Source organism: Adiantum capillus-veneris, chromosome 22 (genome assembly GCF_014529385.1).
Source record: "Adiantum capillus-veneris isolate H3 chromosome 22, ASM1452938v2, whole genome shotgun sequence".
Taxonomy (NCBI): Eukaryota; Viridiplantae; Streptophyta; class Polypodiopsida; order Polypodiales; family Pteridaceae; genus Adiantum; species Adiantum capillus-veneris.
The window spans coordinates 66320895-66330898 of NC_140952.1; the positions used below are offsets into that span (position 1 = coordinate 66320895).

The window sequence follows — 10004 nt, forward strand, 5'->3', positions numbered from 1 at the left end:
GTCATTGCTTGTCTAACTCGCATCATTCCAATAAAACTCTCTCTGAAGTTCAGGCAGGATGGCTCCAGACACATGCTTTGGCATTTGATTCTCTTGGGTCCATGGAATATTGCGACTTTTTCGTTGAGACATGACCTAGCTTTGAGTGAATTTGGCTCTATCAGTTCCTCATGCGTTTTACTAGATCTTAGTCACCTTTCTTTTTACGTTGTTCAAGATTGGTTTTTATGTGTCTAATTTTTTTTGGTTATTTTTGAGCCAAATTTGTTTTACTGCTGTAAGAGCAGATTCTGGCCATATGTGCATTGGGGGAAGAAACTCCGCAGCCAGATTGCTAACCTGTCAGATAGGATGGAAAACACTAACCTCATTTTCTACTTGAATGCAGCTGCTCTAGTCTTGGGACAGTCAACCTTTCGTTGAAGTTTTCTTGTTTCTGGTCGATTCTCCTCTGTGACAAGGACATCAGTAAGCTCACTCTCTCTCAAAAGCAGGTCAATGACATGTTTCTGTTCGATAAAAGCATTTTTAGTTCCCTGTAGTGCAAAAGCACAACCATCATTTGTAAGGTTGTTATCTTTTGGTTATCATTTTTTGTTTCTGGCCTTCCATGATGTCTAAATGGGATCTGTACGTCTGTAATTGGACTGTATGAGGTTTGATATTGATTGACCTAGTTCAACATACATTGTTTGTTTAGTATGCCTCTACTAAATGTTTTTGAAGGAGAGCATCATAGGGGTAAAAATGGTAGCGTGAAGTTTCTTTTAATTAGGCACGTTTCTCTTCAAACAGAAGCATTTGCAATTTTGCAGGTTAAAAAATGGCATTGGAAGGGCTGTACTGGCATATACGGTTTGAGCAGAGGCCATCATTCTTTTACTGGTAACAATGCCGGGCTTGAGCGCCTTCGCAAAGGGTCATTGGAGTTGCAAGGAGTTTGTCTGCAACCATTAATGGCGATTATCCTTTCTGCCTATTCCTTCTTTTGGATATCTACTGGAAATATGAGCACATGCCGAAGTGTGCTGGCCTGAATGTTCTGTGGCAGAACATACAAACATCAAAAGTCGATGATGAAGAGCCAGCGCAATGCCATTCTTGTCATTGCTGCTCTACTGCTCTATTGGCTCCTCTATTGCGTTACCCACATGCTGGTACAGATAGATAGATGAATCAGCAACTTAAGCAGTTGAAGCAGCGCCATGCAGATTGACATGTCTATCGATTCCGGCACAGCAAGCCTGTTCTTGAGAGTTGGCTATGAGTCTTAACATCTAAATTAGGCTGCTTTTTCTTGATGCATTTGCGCATCAGGTGTCCAATCTATAAGAGACAAAATCCCTTACTTTTTGAGCTGTTGTTGTTGTGGCTGTCAAATGTGTGTGAGACATTTTTAGGTGAACTTCCAATGTTTAAGACGTTGAACATTTTTGCCTGTATATGTAGTTTGTGTACTTGAAGATCTATTTACTGATGATATAAGCCTGGAAGCTGTCTTGTTGCATAGACTTAAACGTGTTCAAGTTTGCACGTGCTTGTATGCTCTCATCTCTCTCTCTCTCTCTCTCTCTCTCTCTCTTAACTCTCCTTGTGGATAGGTCTCTTGGGATAGTTTCCTACGATGTTAGAATTCTCTTCTCTCTCTAGACTCATCTCTCTCCTCTCCCCATATTGCAGAACAATTTAAACACGCACATACAGCTGTCTGGTGACTGATTTCAGAGGGAATGAGGTTAATATATGTGATCGGACGCATGTGAGGCAGACATTGGTAGACCCGCCGGTTCCGTTGCCCATGAAGATGAAGTTCTACAGAGATCACTTAGAGCGGATTGCTGAGGCAGGGGTCATTCAGCGACGACCATGGTATATGCCACATGCCATGAGGAACACCATTGGCCAGCTTAGAGTATGCTCACGTAGACTCGAGGTCGAGACTGGGTGGGCAGCAGGCATACCGAGAGGACAGAGTTGTAGATTGTGTGGACTAGAGCGAGAGACAAGAGGAGCATCTTATATATAGAGCAAAATGTTACATGTAGCATGTAGTTGTTGATAGATCACAAATTTTTTATTTTATTATATTAAATTTTTGTGTGGTGCAAATTTGTAGTGCGGCGAACAGATTGCTAGATATATTAATATTTGTGGTTCAAAATATGTAGCTTCAACACATGTAGGTTTCTTAATGGTTGCTTTGTGAATGGCAATTGTAGAAATCTCTCTCTCTCTCTCTCTCCTCTCTCTCTCTCTCTCTGCGCATTAGGGTTTCGTTGATCTGCTGCAGATTAGGGTTTCGCCTGTTGTCGTGCCGCTCCGCTTCCACGATGGAAAAAAAGAGTAAAGAGAAGCAGAAAAGTCTATTTGAAGCTCACACATTTATTGAGCATTGACCAGGGCTCGAAAACAAGCAAGGAAACAAGCAAAGAGATTTAGAAAGTGTATGCTTTATGTGGTTATGAAAGCCTAAGCGTAGAGATTTTATGCTTGAAGAAAAAGTTTTACATGTGAAAGGGCTCTTAGGACATATAAGGCAACTTGGTAGAGGAAGACATGTGGTTAGTGGTAAAAAGGAAAGTGTGTAAGAGACTTCACATCTATGCATGAGGGAGGCCGAAAAAGTCCAGACAGTAATTGGACAAAACGGGCCGTGTACGCAAAGGAAAAGGACGTTTTGAGTATTTTTGCATCTCACACACAGAGGCTAATTCTGCACCGATTAAGAGATATTCAAGTTTTCGTGCTCTGTTGTATTAGCGGGGAGGAAGCCATAAGCTTTGAGCACTCTAATCCTAAGCCAAGCTTCCATAGCCCACTCTAATCCAATCTTCTATAGACAATCTAATCAAAGACACCATAAACCACTCTAATTCAAGCTTCCAAGCTACTCTAATCATTGAAGGAGTTCAATAATGTAAGCAACGGTACTGTTAATGATAATTAAGCTATAATTAAGCTTCAGATCTTGTTCAAGCTGTTAATTTCAAGCTTTGTTTACATTCATTGTGTCTGCTGCAACTGTTTTCCTCACACCTCTCACAGCTAGAGGCCCCGCGCCTTCCCGGCTCACCTTTCGAACACAAAACCCCCCCGACACTGTAAATCACGATTTCATGATCTGTCGTAGATTAGGGTTTTGCCTGTAAATCAGGGTTTCGCTTGGTTTTTAGGGTTTCGTTGTTGCAGTAGATCAGGGTTTTGCTACTCTTGCACCTGCTCTCTCTCTCTCTCTCTCTCTCTCGCTCTCTCTCTCTCTCTCTCTCATCTCTCTTTCTCTCTCTCTCTCTCTCTCCTGCCCGCATGTGTGCTGCCCACAGGCTCACGTGCCCCCCCCTCCCTCCGGTTGCGCGCGCTCTTTTGGCTGCTCGCGTCATCTCCCGCTGCTCGCGCTCCTCTGGTTGCTCGGCGTCACCTCCTTTGGCTGCTCGGCTTCCCCTCCCTAGCTGCTCGGGCGAACCTGCCTGCCTGTGCGTTGACACACACACACCACACACACACACACACACACACACACACACACACACACAACCTGCTGCCCAATCCAGTAGTAAGCACGCGTGCACGTGCACACACTGTTTGCTGCCCAGTCCAGTAGCAAGCACACACATGAACACATAACACATTCATGCGCACACACAGAAGCATATGGCCAGAGCATTGATGATGTATTGAATTGCAACAATGCACATTAGGAGGAGAGGAAGAACGAATGAGTTGCTGTATCTTTTGTTCAACGAATTTAGACAAGGTCAGGTCACCTATGTGCAAATCCCCATCGGTTGTGACAAAGGCAACATTCATGGTTACCACAAAAGGATAACACAAGTGGAGAAAGAGATGAAAGAGTGGAAGACCGAATGGAAGGGTGGTGGAAAGAGAAGGCCAACTTCATCCAAATGGTCTTCAAGCAAGTCTTGCAATGGAAGAAAGACCTATTGTTGAAGACCAAGCGCTCTAGGAAGAGGTCTCAACCCTGAAGCGAGGACTTGCGGAAGCTAGAGTGGGGAGGGAACTAGAAGAGGGAGAAATCCAGCCCTCTGTGATAAATGAACTCAATGACATCAAAGAACAAGTGCAAAAGTCAAGGAGAAGAGAAGCAACACAAGCAACGATGTCATCATGGGTGGATGTTATCACGAAAACACAAAAGACGGTAGATGAAGCCGAAAAGTGCACAAAAGTCTCAAAGAAAGCGACGGGGAAAGAATTAACAACCATTCCCACTCCACAATCATTAATATGACCCAAGAGGAAGAGCAAAGAAGGAAGATTAGAGCTTTGCATGTAGGTGTAACCGGCCTAAAGGACTGTGATAATGTGGAAGGCGAGGTCAAAGATCTCCTACATTTGATGGGTAATGAGGCCACACTCACTAAGGCATGGAGAGTGGGGAAGAACAAAATGGGGAGAGTTCAAAGGAGAGAGCATTGCTCCTTCGTTTCCCTCCCATGAAAGCGAAGAAAGACTCTTGAAGAGACGTCCTACACTAAAGAAAACGGGGGTATTTCTTGGGGATGACCTGACACTCTCACATATTGCTCATATGAAAGAAGTCATGTTAGAGATAAGGACTGCCAGAGAGAAAGGAAAGGTGGCATTTTATAGAGATGGGAGAGTGGTCATTATGGAGAAGCGCTCCGCATGACGGCACGAGACCTATGGGACCATACTCAAACTTGCTACCTAGAACTGTAATGGGTCTCCACGTCTTGATGTGGGTGCTTTGGAGGACAGTTTCACCGGGAAGGACACCATCTTCTACTCAGAGACACACCAGGCCTTTGGGCGGATACAGATGGGGGACAGCTTGCAGAAAGGAGACTCGATCAGAGCATAGAGGACGGGCCTTAGGGGGAGTGGAATTTTATTTAGGGAGGAGTTGCAGCCATTGATACATATTGCCCGCAGAGATGAGAGGCGAGGTACATGTGGGTGAGATTGCAAGCTCATACAGACAAATACCTATACATTGCTATATGCTACTTTCCTCCTAGTACATCTGTCGATCCACCACCTAGAGGACAACAGTCCCCCTTTGCTATTTTGGATGATGACATATGGGAGTTTTATAGAGATGGTGACATTATCATCCGGGTGAGTTCAATGCTAGGATTGCTTAGCATAGACAATATTTTATGATGCTTCAGAGGAGATGTTGAGCGAGCTCGATATTGCAGAGATGGGCATATCTAGACTGTCACAGGATGTGGAGCTCAGTATGGACGACACTTGATAGACATGGGATCTGCACATGGATTGGTTGTTTTGAATGGCATACAGAGGTTTCCAATTGCAGGCGGTTTTACGTATTTCCCACACAGACATGGAGATAGTACATGGATTATGTCATGGCACAACCTAGCTTTATCTCTAGTATCCATGACCTCATAGTTGGACCTAGACCTGTTGGCGTAGCAATAAGTCACATCCTTTTGTCGATGAACCTCTCTTCTAGTTTAGTGTAGCACACAGGCCACGGGTAGCAGCTCCACCCACTACACCGTTACTCGAGAGACGGACTCTGTCTATATTGATGGGATATACAGATGCTTGTGCACTGAGGAGCCAGATTCACCTCTGGAGGAGTTGTAACAAACTGGACACCCCAAGTCAAGATTCTACCGCGACAGAGTAGAGTTTCACTTCAAAACACTCCACAAAGCAAAAGAGAGTCGACACGGCCAACAGAGATTGGCCCCAAAGATTGGCGTCCCTTTCGGTATTTCTTTTATATTAATCTTTGAGCAAAGTATAGCTCCTGCTGGGTCCTCCGCTCTGAGACTCTGCGTCCAGATGCTCTGAAGCATGAGGCCCTTAGGGCTCTTTTATTCTTACAAGGGATGCCCAAAAGCAGGGCCCCAAAATCAATTAAACTCAAAAGCAAAAGTTCCAAAAGCAACTAGTCCTCAAAAACTGGCAAAAAGCAGCCAACGCAAATTACAGAATTCCATACAGCCCTGCCACATCCAGCCAACGTGAAACGGGGAAATCCGTGCAATCTACCACGTCAACATGTCGGCGCAAAACTCGAAAATCCATACAGTAGTGTCATGTCAACTGTCAGCGCAAAATCAGGAATTTTCGTAGAGTCAGCCACATTATCACCTTGTCGGTGTGTGTCCGGGTTGCACAACCATGTCATCATTTTATGACATATCCCCTCTTGAGAATTGTAATCGTCCTAGATTACGTCTGCAAAATCAGACATAAGCCATAAAACATTTCAGTAGACACGGACTCTTAAGTACCGACGCACTAGACGACACACATCCAACACTTGAGACGACAGTCACATCACATGAAAACTTACAGAGAAATCCATTCCAAATCTCAGACCATGACTGCCAGCAACGTATATAGTAACCACATTTTTAGACTTCATTGATGTCGGGTTAACTGATCCCATATTGCGATCATGTCTATAGAGATTTTTCGACTCAAGCATTGTCCGTGTGCAAGTAGTCATTCGCCTCAAGCACTATCGTGTGCGAGAATCGTTCACCCTCAAGCACTGTTGCGTGCGAGACTGTCGCCTCAAGTATTGTCGTGTGTGAGAATCATTTTCGAGGATGCCAATCCATCACCAAGTTCATATTGATAGAGTGGTTTTAATCATTCATTCGATTGAATCAATCGTGATCCATGATTCGTTATCATGTTCATTCGGGAGCTGCCACTACTCCCAAAATCATCATCATCTCATTCTTGATTTGTTCACAAAATAGAAGGTTCTTCCATATTTAGTTTGATTCAAAATTCATGATACTTATCAGATTCATTCTGAAGCGGTCATTGCTCCCATTGCATTCATCATCATCGATTTCACCTGTTGGTCTGCACACAACTAGCAAGTTCTTCCAGACAACATTAATCTCATAAATCAATAATCATCTTCGGAAATTCCTATTTCAAAGTTCTTCATTCACATACTTAGTTCATTCTAAACACAATATTTCAATCATCTAATCATCTCATCCGTCCAGAAGTCTTGATGTACCTAGATCCATGTAAGCCATCTCATCCCATAGGAACTCTTGATGCGCTCACCACATCATCTAGTCATCTCATTCATATAGGAATCTTAATGCACTAAAATCATTCAACATGCATCATCATTCATTCATTCAAATTCATCATTGTTGTCTCGAATCGAAAGGATGTCCGATTCATTCCTAAGCTATCGTCGCTCTCGATCTCACCATGGCAAGAAGATGGCTCACCTCGTTGCAAAAGAGTGGATGTCTAGCTCCATGCTTTCCAATCCATACAGAGGTGAGTTCCTCGCTCCTATTTGTGGTTATCTGTCACAAACAACCAGATTGTCAGTACATCAGTATCTCTTTTAGTATCCTTTCCAATATCGAGTTCATCTTCTGGTCAACAGTTTGTTCGAGCTCTTCCTGCGAGTAAAGCTTCCGCTTTTTCGGCACTCGTCCGTCCTTTCAGCTTTCCACTCCGTCCTGAGAGGAGACTCAATCATAGCTATAGGGACGGAGGGGACAGGGCTTAGGGGAGGGGAATGGTCGTAACCGGGATGGGACGGGCTTGACGACTGGGTGCATGCCAGGCGGGAACACATGCAGCCCCTCGGACAGACAAAAAACAGCCGACAGCCAACGAAGTTATTTTAAAATTCAAATTAGGAGCCGTTTCAAACGGTCTGCTGGCAGCCCAACGACTCTTTTTGCAGGAGGCTATAAAAAGCCACCCTTTGGGTCTCTCAAGCTCAAGCTCTCATTGGCAATTGCTCAAGGCTCAAGCCTCTCCTCTCTATGGTCTACCTTCGGCACTTTGCGGCTTTGCCTCTAGAGTCTACGGTCTACCCTCACCTCGAGGCTCGGAGCTCTACCTTTGAGTCTCCTCTCTACCCACTCCCTTCTCTACTCTTGAGTCTCCTCTCTACCCACTCTCTCCCTCATCTACCCTCTCAACTTTGAAGCTCTCCTCTACTCTTTCTCCACACAAGCTCTCCTTACTCTCTCTCCACCATCGTGTCATCTCAAGCTAACTCCACTTCTCAAGCTGGCTCTTCTCAAAGGAGGCCCACCATGCAAACATGGTCGTGGTGGGATGAAGTCGACTCCACCGCGCATGGTCAAGGTGGCGGTGCAAGACCATGGACATGCAAGCTATGCTCGTACAAGAGAATCGGTGGTGCAAACAAAGTGCGATCCCATCTTCTTCATGAACCCGATCACGAGGTGAAGTTTGCCCACGCATTACTCCCGAGAAGAGGTTGGAGCTTCTTGAGAAGCTTGCAGTGTATGATGCTGCGGAGTGGCCAAGAGGGGCCGTTTTGTTGCCGTTGATCCCTCCGCCACGACGACACCACGAGAGCAAAGGCAAGCCAACCTTGGCTCCACCTCTCAAGCGTTCAAGACAAATCATCTACATCGGGGCTTCCATTGCGCATCGCCAAAGCACCCTCAACAAAAATTGGAATTCTAAATTGAACGAAGAGGTGCATAGGTCGTTGTCCGATTCTTCTTCCGACCACATTACCTTCCATGCTTCGCGATGAGTTTCCATTGTGACTTATGGCATATGCACATTGCAATCTCCCATTTTGTATTTCATTATGGGGTCTCGGACTCTCCATACTAACACAACATGCTCTTTTTTGTGTGGATAGGTCTCCATACTTTCGAATCATGGTTACGAAAATAGGGAATATGGCCCCTCTTATGTGCCACCTTCATCGGAGAGACTTCACACCACCCTCCTTAACAAAGAGAAGCTTGCCGTGGAGCAAGCAACCCAAGCAACAAAGGATTTGTGGGAGACCAATGGCGTCTCTCTCTTGTAGATGGATGGAAAGACATGCGCAAGCGGTCCATCCACGGAGTGGTGTCCTACTCTCGGAGTGAGATGTACTTTGTAGAGTCACATGATGCATCCAATAGTTGCAAGGCCGCGAGATGCTTGCTGCGGAGTGGACAAGAACCATAGAGATCATTGACCCGGAGAATGTCCTTTGTATGGTTGCAGATGGAGAGGCGTCAAATAGGGCAGTCGAGGCTATCATTGAGGGCATGCATCCCACTATCCATGTCACATTTTGCATGGCGCATGGCCTCAACAACCTCCTCAAGGACATAGGGAGCTTGTCAATATTTCACCCTCCATTAGTGACGCCAACCAAATTGTCTCCTTTGTGCTCAACCATCAAAAAGTGCGCCATGAGTTCTCAAAGAGGAGCCACTTGTCCTTGCTCAAATATTCAGAGACAAGATTTGCATTCAATTCGCTTATGCTAGGCCACTTGTCTACATGTGGCAGAGTCTTAAGGGGCCTCTTTCTCAGTGATGAGTTTCCAAGCCATGTCGGAGTCTACATCAACAACGGGATTGAAATGCCGAGAATGGGCCAACGACGCCGCTTGGTAGGAGGTGAACACTCTTGATGCCATGGTCAAGCCTATTTTACACCTACTTCGAGTTGTGGATAGCTGTAGCCATGCACCGGCAAAGTCTACGAAGCCATGGATCGGATGATAGAGACACTTGAGAAGCTTTGCTTGACCCTATTCAGTATGCGGAGATTTGTGCTTGTGTGAGCTAAGTGGAATGGATACTACTCTCCACTTCATGCGGCAGCTTATGTGCTTGGCCCGGAGTTTCAGGGAAGGCAATCAAGAGACCGACAAGGAGGAGTAAAGGATGGCGGCTTGCATAAAGCGCCGTGAGCTTAGCAGTGATATTAGGCGCAAGGTTAAGATGAGCTACTCAACTACAAGCAAAAGAAGGGCTCCTATGATGTGTAGATGCACAGGTTGATCGCAACAAGATTGGCTCGGTTTTATGGTGGGAGGACTATGGAGGAGATGGCCCACATTGTAGCACTTGGCTGTTCGTGTCCTTACCAATCATGTATCACTAGTTTGCTCGAAAACTATGGAGTGTGTACCACCCACATTGCCCTAAGAAGAGGAATCGCATTGTGGGCCTAGAGGGCCAATGATTTGGTGTTTGTGAGCGCTAACTTTGCGCATGCTTTCCAAA

At 45.3% G+C, this 10004-nt stretch overlaps 1 protein-coding gene and 1 pseudogene across 2 annotated transcripts in view; one reads left to right on the forward strand and one right to left on the reverse strand.

The window, feature by feature from the left end:
- Window positions 1–10004, reverse strand: part of LOC147429508 (uncharacterized) — a 33175-nt gene that overhangs the window by 4731 nt on the left and 18440 nt on the right. The window lies entirely within an intron of this gene.
- LOC147429509 (uncharacterized) lies at window positions 877–1438 on the forward strand (annotated as a pseudogene).